We start from the raw sequence: 14,739 nt of genomic DNA on the forward strand, positions 1-14,739 counted from the left end.
AGAAAGTTGTCAAGGTAAATATGTAGATATTCTTGGAATCAAATTAAAAAAAAATTGAGGTCAAAAGCGATTTTTTTTCACAGGGATTTAACCTGAAAGGCCAATATGTTATACATGCCTTGGATTTAATGTTTTAATGATAGCATGATGAAACTATGAGCTTTTTGAAGTGTTAATCGCAACACACACTGATGTTTCTGTGGGCGCTGGAGTGAAATCTGATCACTATTGCAAAGCAGCATTCACGTGGACCCTATTTACTCTGCTGATCTATTTAGCTGTCAGTTTTGCAATAGTCATGGTCGTGGTAATTTAAAATGTAAGAAACTCCCAAAGAAATAGTCATTTCATAAACATCATAAGTACCAAGTTTAGAAGGCATTATTACTGTTCTTGTTTTTTTTTTTTTTTTTTTTTTTCAGACAGAGTCTCACTCTATCGCCCAGGCTGGAGTGCAGTGGCATGATCTTGGCTCACTGCAACCTCCGCCTCCCGGGTTCAAATGATTCTCTTGCCTCAGCCACTCGAGTAGCTGGGATTACAGGTGTACACCACCACACCTGGCTAATTTTTGTATTTTTAGTAGAGATACTGTTTCACTATGTTGGCCAGGCTGGTTTCGAACTTCTGACCTCAGGTGATCCACCTGCCCTGTTCTTGATAAGTTTTGGTCCAGTCCAGGATCCAAAACATTCACTTGTGAAAAAACTAATTTTAGACACAAGTGGATGTTTTCTAAAATTAGAAAAAACTAATTTTTTACACAAGTACATGACAAATTAGTAAATACCCATTAATGGAAACTTGGAGGAAATTAAAAAGGGAGACATCTATATGGGTAAAATTTTGGGGAATCATTTATGGGAATGAGTTATTAATAAAACAATTATGTTATGCAGAAAATAGATTTGACTGGAATGGCTATTCAATTTATCAAATAGTAAACCAATTAAGCATTTCTAAATAAATTGGTCATTGTCTCACCTATTGACAAAGGCAACAGGAAAAGAGGCTTATGAAAAACATAAAATACAGGAAACGTGCAGAAAATAAAAGAGACGGCAAGAAGAGGTTTGCTGCTTTCAGAAAATGGTGTAGCATTCGCAGATAAATAGGAGTTCAGAGCTATTAATCAACTATGAGGTTTCTGTCTTCTGTAGAAAGTAGAATGGTTTTTAAATTGGAAAATGTAAAACCAGCAATATAAAAGTTTGACAGCAGCTTATAACAGGGAAGAGGTTTTCAGGGCAGCTCCTGTTTCAATGAGTTCCAGCCTCTATGGTGGAATAGGAGGAAATTTCACATAATTTGGGGCGTGAGTTAAGGGTGTAGGTTTTGGAATCAAACAGACCTGGGTTTGAATTTGCTCCACTGCTTATTATCTTTCTGGTTTTGGGAAGTACTTAATCCCTCTGATCCTCAGTTTCCTCATCTGTAAAATAGGGATAATAATACATATTGGGTTGCTGCAAGCATTGGAAGGGAGCAGAGTCTAGTAAGGAGGGTACATTTAATCAGTGATAGCTTTAACAGTTATCCCAGAGTGCTGAATTGGGTGTCACTAACATTTGCATAATCCTTTTAATTTATAGATTTTATTCATATGCATTATTGCATTTAAGTTTCATTACAACAGTGAGAAGTCAGATTACTTAAGTTCATTTTATAGATGGGAAAATAGAGATGTAGAGAAATTGTGGTTTTCTCCCCAACTTAAGTTCATTTTATAGATGGGAAAATAGAGATGTAGAGAAGTTGTGGTTTTCTCCCCAGCACCCTCAACCTGCCCCATCAGGTTGTGAAACTGATTCTTGATCAGCAGTGGCAAAGTCCGATGTTCTTTCTGTTCTTATTGAGAGTTAATATCAGTACTTTTTGAAAAATCAAGGAGCAGAGGAAAGATGCCAGAAGTCTTGAGAAGCAAATCTGTTCTAACTTTCCAATTAAAGAAAGGAAGGATGTGTAAACTGGATAGTGAGACTTATGTTGATCCCAGAAAAATTTGAGAATGATTTTTTTAAAGTACATGATTTGTGAGCATTTCAAAAATAACAAATGAGACAAAGTCAAAAAAGAATACTCCTGCCAAGTTAGCTTCATTGTCTTTTTTAAAAAAGATCAGCATTAGGTAAATAGCTTAGGAATGATTTAGCATTTGAAAGGGCTGCCCATTATTCTTTTTTAAATAAAATAATGAAAATCAACTGTATGTTAGCAGTGTAGTTGGAGATAAGAATGATAATCTTACACTTTAATGAAAGTTAATATAATATGAATTTTTTTTTTACTGATATGCTCTTCTCTGATATGCACAACTCTGTGGAGCAGGTAGGAGTGTTTCATTTAACAGAAAAAAAGGAAAGAAAGAAAAACAATTCAGAAAATAAGTCCTCACAGCATTACTCAAAATAGCAAGACCTGGAATCAACCTAAATCCCCATAAATAATTGATGCTTAAAGTGATTATGCATGCACTATTTTTTCTAACTCAATATCTGTATGTGAACATTGTTTCCTATAAACAGAATAAAAATTTCCCAAATTAAAAAAAAAAAGAAAATATGATACATATGACCCACGGAATACTATGCAGCCATAACAAAGAACAAAATCATGTCCTTTGCAGTAACATGGATGTAGCTGGAGGCCATTATCCTAAGGGAATTAACACAGGAACATAAAACCAAATACCACATGTTCTCACTTGTAAGTGAGTGCTAAACTTTGCACATGAACACAAAGAAGGGAACAAAAGACACCAGGACCCACTTGACGATGGAGGGTAGGAGACAGGTGAGGACTGGAAAACTACCCATCAGGTACTATGCTCACTACCTGGGTGACGAAATAATCTGTACACCAAACCTCCGTGACATGCAATTTACCCATGTAACAAAACTGCACATGAAACCCTAGAACCTAAAATAAAAACTGTAAGGAGTTAAAAGAAAGAGACTAAAGAGACATGACAATTAAATGCAATATGTGGTTGTGAATTGGAATAGTTTCAATAAAGAACGTATTTAGAGAACTGGCAAAACTTAAATGGGGTCTTGGGATTAAAATGGAATAACAATGTTTTCTGATTTTGATGGTTTTGTGGCTAACATAGGAGAATACTCTTGTTTGTAGGAAATACTAAAGTATTGAGGGTGATAGGACATCATGTTGGCTCTTAATTCTCAATTCAGGAAAAATGCTATTTGTGCTGTACTTGCAATTTTTCTATAAGATTGTCTCAAAATTTAAAACAAGTTGTAAGAAAATCTGACTGGGATAGATAAAAGATATTTTATTTAAAATCAACTTTTGCATGTTAACTGTATAAGACTATATCAATGGATCTGAGAAGTATATCAGACTACAAATTTAATAAAAGCAAAAGAGAAAATGAGAGCTATAATTGTAATTAATCTTAACATTAGATAAAGGCAGTGTGTAAATTCTGATGAGTAATAATCCTGTTATGTTAATTAGAACACATCTGAAAAATAGTATTCAACATTTAAGCATGTACCCCAATATATGTACATTTACTTATTTATAAATTACACTCATGCATATTGTATTATTTTAGGAACATTATAAAACTTACACAGAATAGAAATTAAAAGGGATGAGATAAAATAAATGTAAGTAGAATTTCTTATATTTCTTTTGCATCCTAATGAATCATCTTGCATTACCCTTTGTGTATGTACTCCAATTTGGAGACCACTGGTATAGAAAGTAGATTTTAGAAAGATGAGAGTTGAAACACAGATGGTTTAGAGAAAAATTTTTCTAAACAATTCTTCTAATTGTTTAGAAGAGATTGTTTAGAGATTGTTTAGATTTGTCTAGATCAAAGATGATGGTGGCTTGGACTACCATCTAGTGGCAGTAAAAATGGAAAGAGGTGGATGGATGAAATGTATATTTGGATTTAGAAATGATATGATTAAATCAGTGAGAGAAGGATAGAAGGAGTGGAAAAGAAAGGAATTAGGAATGATTTCTAGATTTGTTTTTATAACCTGGAGAGTGGTGGGTAGTTCAACTCCTCTCTGTTTTATTTCAAAGTATAGAATTAGGACTAATGGTCAATATTATAAAGAGGCTGATTTCAACTCAATGTGAAAAATAACATTCTAAAAAAGAAAATAAACAAAAAAAATAGTAAACAGGCTAGATAAGCATTTGCCAAGGATTCTGTAAAAGAGATTCTTGAATTAGAAATGAAGTATTAGATGACCTCTGATATGGTTTGGCTGTGCCCCCAAATCTCATTTGACCTGTAGTTCCCATAATCCCCACATGTCGTGAGATGGACTTGGTGAGAGGTAATTGAATCATGGGGGCAGTTTTCCTCATGCTATTCTCGTGATAGTGCGTAACTTCTCAGGAGATCCTGTGGTTTCATAAGGAGCTTCCGCCTTCGCTTGGCTCTCATTTCGCTCTCCTACCGCCATGTGAAGAAGGATGTGTTTGCTTTCCCTTCTGCCATGTTTGTAAGTTTCCTCAGGCCTCCCCAGCCCATCTCGTGATGTGCCCTTCACTGACTGTGAGTCAGTTAAACATCTTTTCTTTATAAATTACCCAGCCTCAGGTATATCCTTATAGCAGCATGAGAACAGAGTACTACACCTCTAAGTTTCTTTCTAACTGTAAGAATCCATGAGTCAAAGACTATTGCTCAATGTGCCAATAAAGGGTCTCCATTTAACATCAGAACAGCTTCACAATACCAAGTTTATAATATAATTTACAGATATTTCATAGGGAAGATTCCACAAATATCAATGATATATTTAACATTTATTTGTATAAGATGAAATTAGTTTAAAATAGAATTTTATATAATATATTTCAAATGCTTGCATTACCTTTGCTAAAAAATAAAATAATTTTGAAATTTAGAAGATTTTTTTAGTCTGTCTACCTTGTGAAGAAAATTCCATATGAATAATAGTAAACCTAGAGTTGTTGCCAAATCTGTTAAAAGCAATCGCCATCATTCTAACTTTACTGTCAACTTAAAAGAAAAATGCTAAGTAGACATTTCAGCTTGGCATTAGAATATGTGAAGGTTTATAATTTTTTATATTAATTTGTATTACTGGGTGCTGGATACTATAGTCTATGAATTCTCCTTTGACTGAAAATATTGTCTAAGGTAATGCTATTGTTTTAACCTAATTACATATTTAGTGTACTCTTGTAAGTGGGATAAAATATGAATACTAATAGTTTTATGCAGACTTTAAAGTCCAGAATGGTTAGCGAGTAAAAAATAGGCCAATAGTGGAGTAGAAATTCATATTTTGAAGGGAAGGAAATAAGTGCAAGAGACTATACTTTACAAATCAAATATCACTCAGATATTTATGTAGGAAGAATATAACTAATTTTCCGTATTCTGAAAGGTGTTTGCTTATGACTGCCTTCCAAAAGACTCTCTTGTCTATAAATATATTCTATTTATGGGCCTTAATTTTATCTTTCAGTTAATTATATCATCTGGAAAGGGGTGAAAGAGGGGCAGGCTGTGGCAACAACAAATCTATGCCTAGTTGTTTAATCTCATGAATTAGTGAATTAATTGCTTAACACTCCTTCTACACTGTGCTAGCTTTGGGGATTATAAGAGGTGAATAAGATGGTCTCTGCTCTCAAGGAACTCAGTGTAATTGGAGAAACAGACAAGCCATTAGGGCATTATTATGATGGGACTAAGTGTTACAGTAGAGAACCACAGCATTTTATGGGTGCTCATAGTAGAGTCAGGAAACCTCTCAGAAGGGGCCATGTTTCATTTGAGTTTTAGTGCATTCAGGAGTATTTGGGTGAGTGTGGAATGAAAGCAGGTAGTGCGAGCAGCTGAAACAACTTGGACAAAAGAGCATTCACAAGGGAAGGTGAATCTGATATGATTTTTGCAGGAGGAGCCATCCAGGTGAAGAGTTGAAGGGAAAACAAGGAAAGTGTTTCAGTAAGTGTAGAATGTTTGAATGCAAAAAGTGAGAGAGAATTTGGGTCTCTGTAGCTTAACAATTTATAATATTAGAACATAAGGGTAGAGATTCAGACATCTTGATGGGAGACTATAGAGGTAAGTAGGTGTTCAATGACAGGGTGCTGTATTAGAGGATAGAGCTGTACTAAGGTTTTCTTACTTAATGTGAAGGTCACAAGAAGTCACAGAATACTTTTGAAATGAGAATGATGCAATCGAAGCTTTGCTTTGGAAAAATCAACTCTGGTTGTAGTGTGAAGAATGGATTGGAGTGGAACAAGACCTAGGCAGGAAGATGTGCCCTGATCTAAGAGATAAAGGGTGACATCCAAGACTGAGATTTGTTACAGTGAGGATGCAGTAAAGGGAAGATTAGATATTATAAAGAGAGACATTTGATAGGGTTACAGACTATATGTGGGAAGTGTGGGAGAAGGAAATGTTAAAGATGAGTCCAAAGTGTCTGGTCTGGGTAGCCGGGTGAAGGGAAATCTTTACATTGAGTTAAGAAATCCAGAAAAAAGGGATAGGAATAAATAGGAAGACAATGATTCCTGCCCTGCATTTAGCTAGAGGCACCTGTCAGATATCCTCTTGGAGATGTATAGGATAAAGTAAAATAAATAATTGATGAATACATTTTAGCTGCTTCTGCCACACACATGCACAAAAGGGTAACTATGTGAGATGCTGAATGTGTTAATTTGCTTCACCATAGTAACTAATTTAGTAGTTACGGATAGCCCATTATATCATACTGTATACATTAAATATACACAATAAAATTTATTTAAAAGAAAATAGTGGTCAAATTAGGTCACCATAATGTTTTTCACCTGCATTAAAGTTAAGATGATATGTATTTCTTAATGAAAATAGTGGAAAGCAATGTTACAAAAAAAAATGCAATAATTTAATTATGAAATAGAGATTTGAGACTCATTAACTTTTAGGCGGTAGGTGAATTCATAGGAACTCATGTCATCATCTAAAGACAAAATGGAGAAGGCCATACATGGAGCCCAGGTGATACCATCATTTAGAAGAAAAGCAAGGAGCAGCATTAAAAGAGTCTGAGGTAAATCAGCTACCCTGTGAGCTAGAGCAGTGGAGAAGAGTTTTAGAGTCAACTGCATCACTTACTATAGAGAAGCCAGGGAAAGTGAGAATTGCACAGGAGCAACTGGATTTGGCAATAAGCATGCAGACCTTATAAGCTATTCTCTAGTAGAATGGTGTGGGAAGAAACCGGATTATAGTGGATTGAGACATGAATGGAAAGTGAAAACGTATAGATGGTAAGCATACAGTATTTCAAGATACATAGATGGAAAAAGAAATAGAATATGGTGGGACGATAAGTGCTGATGTAGAAAAGTGTTTATGATGTATTATTAAGTAAAAGATCATCTAGCTATGGCAGAATATCTATTGTATTATTACATTTTTACAATAAAAAATGTATAGGTTCCATGAGGGCAGGAAGTTTGTTCACTGGTATATCCATATCACCTGAAACAATACATGGCTCATAACAGCACATCAATTGTTGAATGAATAAATGAGAATGTGTATGTGTGTGTGTGTGTTCATAAAGAGATAAAGATAAAGAAAAATGTAAACATATATAGCAAACTGTTGAACATGATTATTTCTGGGAACATAATAATTGTGGGAGGAGAGAAGCTTTCAACTTGTTATGTAAATTTATAAATAAATAAAATTTAGATGATTAGGTTTCAAAAACAATAGCTTATTCTACTCAGACTAATTGTATCAAGGCAACTAATTAATTTGAAATAAAAAAGATTAAATCTAAATGCCAAATGAATGGATACATTCACTCATCTCCTGTTCTGCCTAGCAGGGACATCTGCTCAGGAGATTACCTTTGGTCTAGACAAAAGGGGATGGAATGAGCTAAATAAATTCTGTAATTACCCCTGAAATCCAGAGAAAATGTCTCCTTTCACTACACAAGCAGATGAGGAAACTTGTCAAGTAACTTTTAAAATTTCTGCCTTTGGATAATCTTTCCTAGTCTCTGCTATTTGTCTTTGCAATTGCTTTACTCATCCATTGTCGGTGAACCTTCAGGACACCAAAGCTTTTTCTACATTGATTACAATGTTCCTGGTCTCTTTGGAAACATAGCTACAAATAACACGCTATGTGATTGTTTTCTGGAAATAGTTTTCATCCAAAAGTAAGTTTCTTTCCTACTAGATGGTCTTTTCTTTGACTCTTATTATCTCATGTTCTTTTCTCTTTTTTGGAATTATTTATTTGAAGACCTATACTTCAAAAATTAAGATTTAATATATAAGTTACAGACTACCAAGTACCTATTGACATGAATATTCACTTATGTAATTAATGAATCTCTCATTTATAAAATTACTTACAGAAAAAAATTTAAGAGTGAACTCCAGGGGTACATTTTTAAATTATCTAATTTACAGAGACTGTTTCAAGTATACATACACTCCATAAAGCAAGTGGACCCATACTGTCAAAATAATATTTATATTTTTCTTACTATTTTCAATATGTCCACAGAATAATATAAAATTAAGTTTTAAAGAAATGTACTAGTTTTTACCTCCTGTATTCTAAGCAGAAATTGCACTTAGATGAACAGACTGGGGAGTAACTTAAATACGAAACTATTCCTGCTACTACTAACTTTGCCCTATAGACAGAATGTGTTAAGGAAGATATCCTTAAGAAATATCATAGTAATATTAGTTAGAATCCTCAATGTAAGGTATAGATTGCTTAAAGAGAATTTAAAATTCTTTCATTTATAATTTTTATTTATTTAGTTTTTGAGATGGAGTCTTGCTCTCTTGCCTAGGCTGGAGTGCAATGGCGTGGTCTCAGCTCACTGCAACCTCCACCTCCCAGGTTCAAGCGATTCTCCTGCCTCAGCCTCCCGAGTAGCTAGGACTACAGGTGCCCACCACCACGCCCGGCTAATTTTTGTATTTTTAGTAGAGATGGGGTTTCACCATGTTGGCCAGGCTGGTCTCGAACTGCTGACCTCGTAATCCACCCGCCTTAGCCTCCTAAAGTGCTGGGATTACAGGCGTGAGCCACCGCACCCGGCCTAAAACCTTTTAAATATTTTGAAAATATGATCTCTCACTCTGCTTTATATGAATTGGTCCATTACTATTTAGTTATTCTCATATGGGCAGGACTGCCATATTTAAGAAGTTTAACATTTTCTTTGTACCTTTGACTTTGAAGAAAGAAACATTATCACAATTTTCGTATTTATGTTCACCAGGTGGCTCTTCCAGAAAACAGCCCAACACAAAAGTGATAATGTTCTTCCATTCTTGAGCAGAATTGCTTTCTTTTAGCCATGGTTAGGAAATATCTGACAAATAACTGAGTGTCTTTGCACCTGCAGTTAGCCACACATAGATGAAAGTATTTCATGTCAAACTCATATGGACATATCAGTGTCTTAGTTGCAAGCCATGTGACAACAAACTGAAATTCAGGATAACTTAGTAGAGAAAATGAGTAGTCTCCAGAAAAAAAATCACAAATTTATTAAGTACCCACACTATTCCAGGCACTGTACTGTGGAGAAACATAAAGAATAGTGAGAGTTTATGACAAATAACTCTTTAAGAAACATTGTGACATACTATATATCCAAAGTAGACAATAAATTTTATGATTTAGAGAAAGTTGAGAAGATAATATATTTGCTTATTCTTCAAAACAGTTGAGTTTGTGGTACTGTCCGTTGATTATTTATAAAGGACATTTATAATTCTGTGTTATAAAGCAGTTTCAGCTGAAAATAAAGAGAATTATTGAGTAAACACTGCATTAATTTGGTATGACCAGACTCTCAAGGCTAGGGGTATCTGGGTATCATTGTAGGCTACAGTGATACCTGATTAATACTATCAATGTAGGCTACAGGTATCATTAAAAATAGTATATAAGCTCAATTAACAGATATTAGATATTTTCCCTAAAATATAAATCTCTGAACTTGTAATCTATCTGTGACTTTGCCCTTTTATTAGCATCTTTTCTAAATTCCAATACTAATGGTTATTGGCTCTGTCTCTAATACAGATATTGAGCTATTTTGAATAGTTGAGGATTTATTATTATGGCAGTATTATTAAGCAATTAGTCCTGGCAGATCAAGATATGGAATTAACATTTTATATTCTGAAGTGAACTTTATAAGTAGCTTTAAATGAGAGTAAGAAAATTAGCAAATTAAAATGGACCCTTTGCCCTGATATTTATTATAGATCATCTTTCCTCCTCTATTACATGTACAGTAGCATGGTTATAGCTGACTTAATTTTATATAATTCTTTTCATTTAATTTTCTCCTTTATGTAGAAAACTACCCAGAGTTTTGTTTGAAATATATTGTAGAGATAATAATTTTAAAACCAGAAATAAAAGAAAAAATAAATACACCCTGAAGATCTCTAATAAATAAAACTGTTGCCTCCAGGATGAAATTCTCCCCACTCTACCTCTGGATCAGAACATCTTTATCACAGTTATCCTTCATCTGCTGCAGGTAAAATACTTGCCTCATTCCTGTCATCACTGAATATGAAAAGCAGATGCTCTGCACTCTTTCTACAACAATAGAGATCATATTTTTGTTCCCAGAAAAGACATCCCAAAATTACAAGTGAGAAGTGATCACTGCCTAGGCAGACCGTTTTCCTCCAGTGAGGGTTCACTGCTTATAGACTGGAAAGGACACTAACTGGAAAACTCGCAGTTTTAATCTCACATGCTCTCTGGCAACTGTCTTATTTTCTGCAGAAAGTTTGCCCCTCATGGTCAGGGTTGAATCCATAGCCCAATGTCTCACAGGGTATTTCCTGGGTGGTATGTGAGAAAATGAATATTTTATATTTATTATAAATCTGGTGGGTGGAGAGATTGTTAGAGGGCTTACTTTATCTCTGGACATCTGCCTAATGACTTGACGTCATAGGAATTTCTCCAGCATGTATTGTGGAAACAATCCGGCCTACCTTTTCTATTGAGAGAACCCACAATATTAGAAATCAGAATGCCTGGATTTGAATTCTGCTCTACAGGCTGTGTAACCTTGAGCATGTTGCTCAACCTGAACCTCAGTTTTTTCATCTATAAGGGAGATATTAATGACAGCAGCACACCAATGCCACAGGATTTTCTTTTCTTTTCTTTTGGTTGGTGAGGTATATAATAAAATGAAATAAAATATATTAAACATATTGCAAATTGCAAAATTTTATAAAAATGCTAGTTATAACTAATTGTTACTACATGTTCTCTCTTTTTTTCTTTTGTCCTCTGGTCCATCATCTCTTCAACTCCATGTCTTCCTCCCCCTTCTACTCTATCGTGTGCAAGTGGTGAAACCAAAACTAAACCAAAGCAAAACATGATACCATTGCTTGGGTCTCATGAAATACTATCTTGCCCACTCTCTTTCTTTTTCCTAGTAGTCAGATTGGAATTTCCACTTGTCAAACTGAAGTTCAACCCATGAAGTTGCTTTCTGTTTTTCCTTTTATTTGACTAATGTGTCAGTTCTTTAAATATCTATAGAGGAATGCAAATAAATAATTAACAGTGCTCTAGAGGGAGACACAAGTTAACTTGCCAATTAACTTTATTTTTACAAAAAAATAAATATGTGGAACAGAAACATTTTGTAATAAGGAGGATAGGTGCTGAACCTAAAGGAAAATTCATGGTATGCTGAGTTGTAATTACTTATACTCAAAAACCAACTGATGGATACATCTCAGCTGGAATACTCCATCCAATTTTTTTCTTATTCTTTACTCATATCATAACAGATATGTTTCCAAAACATTATACAAATACTGCATCTATTACCCTGGGAAAGCCTCCCCATTTTTGACCACAGGTTTCTCGGCTGATTGTATTCTGGGAAGCACCCAGAAAGTACCATTAAAATTCACTGCAGTCAAAGCTGTTTTTTACAGTGTTGCTTCTCTTAGTGCCCATTGCCCCCTTTCCTGTACCAATGAGAGGAATTACGTGTCCTCATGCTATGCCTTGCCTGCCACCTCCTTTCAAAATTTGTGTTATAACATTCAAAACTATCACCTTCATATTATTGAGCTTTTGCAAACCTGGAAAGCAAAATGTTGTTTTAGCTGTCTTTTTACCAAGATATGAGACACAGATTCTCAAAGTTAATTTAAGGGTATTTTATAATAATGTAAGTGAAAATGCATGTAAAATTGCAATGATTAGCTAAAAATTATGTTCAGAAGCCATATTAATGAAGTTCTTATATGTCACATTCAGAAAAAATTGTATTAGAACACAAGTTAAAAATAAATCATTCATCACAATATAATTAGAGGAATATTAAGAGAATAATAAGTGATTTGACCTTCTAAAAGAGAATTACATTATTTCCCTTTGAAATTTACCAGCATATTATTAGAATCTTCAATATGATTCTTATGAATCTTCAGTATGATTCTTCAATATGAATACTTACCAATAACTCTGAAGTTCTATTATGCATACTTTATATTAGGTTTATTTTACTTTGAATTGTTATCCTGTAAAACAATATAACTGAAAATCAAAATGGCAAAACCATTTCAAAGAATTTCTATGTCTCAGTTTCCTAATTTGCATTAAATGGGATTAATAATAACACTTTTCTCACTGAGTTACCGTGAGGATTAAATGAGCTAATAAATGTGAGGTATGCAGAATAATGCCTAACACATAGAAACACAATATTTAAAAACTTAGAGAGTTCCATATGGTTGTTAGAATTTTATCAACCTCACATTTCCCAACCTATTGGTTATTATCTGCTCTTACCTAACCAATGAGTAGTAAGAATCTCTAATAAACCACCACTTGTCAACTTTTGGTGCAGTAACAAAGAAGAATATCACAATTATCAGAAAACATGACTCAGGCACACCTTCCTTTTCCAACTACATATCTCCATGAGGCTGAATTGTCCTCATATACTTCAACAGAAACAACAAATAGCAATGAGAAATCCAGCTATCTTCTATTAGAGCAAACATTAAAGAGATTTGAAAAAATGACAAATAATGCTACTTTTCAGTACTCATCTTCTATTTTATAGAATATCTTTATATTATAAAATATTTATGTTATCTGTAAAAGACTTGTTATTACTTTGAATGAATAAATAATTTTCAAAATTTTCAGTTTTAGTTTATATTATGGTAAAAATCAATAGATGTAACTCAGATAAACAAAAGCTGTTTGGGGTCTTTAGTGATTTGTAAGAATACAAATGGGTCCTAATGCCAAAAAGTTTGAGAACTGCTAATGTCTAAAATTTCTTTAAATTATTTTATGGTGAAAATTTTCTGAATAGATATATTAATGCCAATTTATGTCAAACATTCTTTCTTTAGATTTTAAAAATCTCATATTATAAAACCTAAATAACATGATTTTATGATACAGTGGTTTGCAGTAAAAAGAATATGAGATTTGGATTTTCAATTCTAATACTGAATCCATTACTAATGCTGTAGTAAGATAAAAAAATTATTATTATTATTTTGAGACAGGGTCTCATTCTGTCACTCAGGCTGGAGTGCAGTGGCATGATCACAGTTCAGTGCAACCTCAACCTCCCAGGTTTAAGTGATCCTCCCACCTCTGCCTCCTGAGTAGCTGGTACTACAGGCACATGTCACCATGCCCAGAACATTTTTTCTTTAAATTATCTTTAATGCCAAAATATTAGGCTGATCCTGGCATTCATGTCAGTGGTGAAATTTTTCCATATTGCTTTCTTCAACTTTTAGAATATTTGGCTCTAGTTTTACAAAAGTTAAAATAAATAAATATATAAATACCATTTTTTTTTCCTATCTAGGTTGCCCTGAAGCTGAGATATGTGTAGTCCTAGACTAGAAGATGATATTCAGCTGAGACCAAGGGCTCAGTTGCAGAAATAAGTGATCATGAGGCTGTGAAATCCTAATAATAAACTGAAATCCCTGAAAGACTACTGGACTACTAGAAATAGAAACCAGTCTTACATAGTGAAATCTCAAAGAAAAGGCCAAACCAAGGTGACAGCAAAGTTACACCATAGACTTAGGTAAGTCACTTCTCTATATATTCACATCTGATTCTATAAAGTGGATCAATATTACTTACCTCACAGGCTTGTTTTAAAAGATTACATGTATTCATGTAAATGAAATATCTACATAAATTATAACGTGCTCAACAAACTGTTATTGTTGATATTGTGAAAGTAACCAAAGGAGCCCCGAATGTAGTCAGACCACATGACTTTCAGGTCACGTTCCATCATTTGGCTCTTTCGCTTATTCTTTCTAAACCTAGAGTTCTCTATCCATATGAAGTAGAAGGGACATGTGTGATGGTGTGGGCTTTGGGAAGGGGCAGTGTGTGAGGTGGGGAGCCAAAGAGATGGCAGAAGCTTGTTGCTATGCAACGCAACCCCATGTTTATAGAAAAATTAGTAATGCCTTAGAAAAGCGCTGCGAATCAAGGGGCTCATGACTCAGCATGACAAGGAGAGGAATCTGAAAGATAGGTAAATGCAGGAGGGCAGCCTGAAAAAGGCTAAGAAATGTTGGGTGTTGAAGTAGTTTTGTACCTAGCAGGAACCCTGCTTGTAAAGTGAGTATGGTCAAGTTTTATCAAAGATTTTTTTTTTTTTTTTTTTTTTTTTT

General features: G+C 34.1%; 1 protein-coding gene and 1 long non-coding RNA gene across 3 annotated transcripts in view; one reads left to right on the forward strand and one right to left on the reverse strand.

Moving 5' to 3' along the window:
- LOC108512668 (uncharacterized) overlaps positions 1-14,739 on the forward strand; it is a 280,548-nt gene that overhangs the window by 82,659 nt on the left and 183,150 nt on the right. The window contains exon 2 of the long non-coding RNA XR_001880649.1: positions 13,908-14,135. This is a non-coding gene — a long non-coding RNA (uncharacterized LOC108512668). The remainder of the gene's footprint in view (positions 1-13,907; positions 14,136-14,739) is intronic.
- The window catches only part of ARSJ (arylsulfatase family member J), a 105,772-nt gene that overhangs the window by 29,481 nt on the left and 61,552 nt on the right, over positions 1-14,739 (reverse strand). The gene's annotated exons all lie outside the window — the stretch shown is intronic.

Source organism: Rhinopithecus bieti, unplaced genomic scaffold, assembly GCF_001698545.2.
Source record: "Rhinopithecus bieti isolate Rb0 unplaced genomic scaffold, ASM169854v2 scaffold_947, whole genome shotgun sequence".
In the NCBI taxonomy this organism is placed as follows: Eukaryota; Metazoa; Chordata; class Mammalia; order Primates; family Cercopithecidae; genus Rhinopithecus; species Rhinopithecus bieti.